This window comes from Vicugna pacos, chromosome 14 (genome assembly GCF_048564905.1).
Source record: "Vicugna pacos chromosome 14, VicPac4, whole genome shotgun sequence".
NCBI lineage: Eukaryota > Metazoa > Chordata > Mammalia > Artiodactyla > Camelidae > Vicugna > Vicugna pacos.
Window position 1 is genome coordinate 49,918,316 of NC_133000.1, and position 2,138 is coordinate 49,920,453.

The window sequence follows — 2,138 nt, forward strand, 5'->3', positions numbered from 1 at the left end:
GCCTGCAGTGCTTGCAAGGACTGGGGAGGCTGCACACAATGAACAAATGTGTACATTTCATCTGAGCCCCTGATTGCTCTCCCACTTGGTGCTGCGGGCCGAGGTGATGTGAGGGCCCCCAGAGGGCCCAGGAAGCTGAACAGGTGAGTGGACGGAAACACAGTGGTGGAGCCCTGGACTCTGCGTCAGGAAACAGTACTCAAGTGCTCACTTCGGCAGCTCGGGTGTTAAAATGGGAAAGACACAGAGAAGATTAGCACGGCCCCAGTGCAAGGATGACACACAACTTTGCGAAGCGGTCCATATTTTTGTAAATCAGCTATAGAGAAAGAAAGAGAGAGAAAGAAAGGAAGAAAACAGCACTGAGAGCTGTCTAACGCTGGGAAGTCACTTAACGTGACTAAACCTCCGCTTCCAAATGGAAAGTGGGGGTGGGAAAGCTGGCTGCACCTACCACAGAGGGTAGACACAAGAAACAGATGAATTAAAGCATGTGAACATTCATTGGTTAAGCACTTGATAATGTACAAAAGCAAGAGATTTGCTGAAGATCCCCATCAAAACCGTCTGTGAGCTCTGCAGGGTCAGCTTGTCTGACCCAGAGAAACTTCCTGTAATTCCCTCAGGAACACCCCACCCCCACCTCATGAGACCTTGCCGAGGTCCTGACGTTAATGTATCGTGTGTTTGTGTGTGTGTGTGAATGTCTGAACATCTATCTTCTCTCCATATTATACCTCACATCCTAAGAAATCCAGTTACTTATTATATTCCTATCAGGAATAAAATAAAAGAATTGAGTCTAATGACTGCCAGACAGCAGAGTAAAATTAGCTTCAGATGACTATGAAGGCGCATAATGCTCCAGTTTACCAGAAACCAAGGAAACCTAGTATATCCAGCAGCAATTTTTCTTCCTTCTTATTCTTTCTTTGTGGTGAAGCTGAGAATAATGCCCTTAGGTTTTTCTCACTATATATGTAGATGGGGAGCAGAAAGGAGCTGCAATGGTACAGACTCGGAGAAGGTGCAATTAAGGCTAAAATAATTTGCTGCTCTTTTAACACAGTGTTTCTTTACTATCAAAGTCACCTCAAGTCGACAATTTTAACATAATATAATCCAACAAAAATATTATTTTAGGCATAAGAAAATTTTATAGAAGGAAACATGCTGGATGAAGTGTCGCTTGTGGTGTAATTTTAATTCTGAAAGATCTTGCTAAGAGGGCTTATTTAAATAGGTTCTCCCTGAGATGAATATTTAGGGGGGAAAAATTCCTACAGGATGATTTATAGCGAAATTATATGAACAGAATGAAGGACAGAAGAATTTTATTAGAAAAGGGTCTCATTTCCACAAAATATAAATTATACCTTTTAGAAAATATATTGAATTTTATTAATATTCTGTAGACAGCCTGAAGTGTTAATCTCCACCCCTACCTATAAGACTTTCATTATGATGTACAAGGTGTATTTACCCTTTAACCAAATAATTTTTGAGGAACTCGATGGAGCCTCCAGTTTACATATCCTACAAAATATTTTCATTGCAGTTACAAAATCTTGTACTTTGTATTGTTGGCAACTTTTAATGGCATGTATGTGGGGGTGTATATTTTTTATACGCGTTTATGCTTTTGGTAATACCATGCAAGAACACATTAATGATCAACTCACTGTATTTGATAGCTGAGAAGAATGTTTCTCCGGCTCCCACTGTTTCTGTTGTTTTTGTTTTAACCATTCTTTTTAAGTAGAGATGCAATCAATTTGTGGTTTTTTCAGTGCTTTGTTCAAAAATCCTGCCTTCCTTCATCTTGCAATTTATAGTTAGAGGAATTACTTAGGAACAGATCACCAAGTATTGTATTTCTGCTTGGCATTTGAAAGTGATCTCATTTAGACCTTGGTAACTAATATTTTTGATGAGGAAATTGACTTATTAGGATTCAGAGAACTTGGTTAGAAATCCTTTTCCAGTCTCTATCAGTCTCAAAAATTGAGCCTTTCTTGGGTTGGTGATGTTGTTGTAGCAAACAAGAGTAAGTTAACCATTAATGCAGTGTGAGTTTCAGCAAGGACAAGCTAGAATTTAGGTTTTATATTATTTGAAAGTGGAGGCTGAAAACAAGA

At 39.2% G+C, this 2,138-nt stretch overlaps 1 non-coding gene across 1 annotated transcript; it reads left to right on the plus strand.

Moving 5' to 3' along the window:
- Nucleotides 1–203: 203 nt before the first annotated feature.
- Nucleotides 204–310, plus strand: LOC116283233 (U6 spliceosomal RNA). Its single transcript, XR_004192794.1, has one exon. It is a non-coding gene; the product is annotated as a U6 spliceosomal RNA (small nuclear RNA).
- The last annotated feature ends 1,828 nt before the right edge of the window (nucleotides 311–2,138 follow it).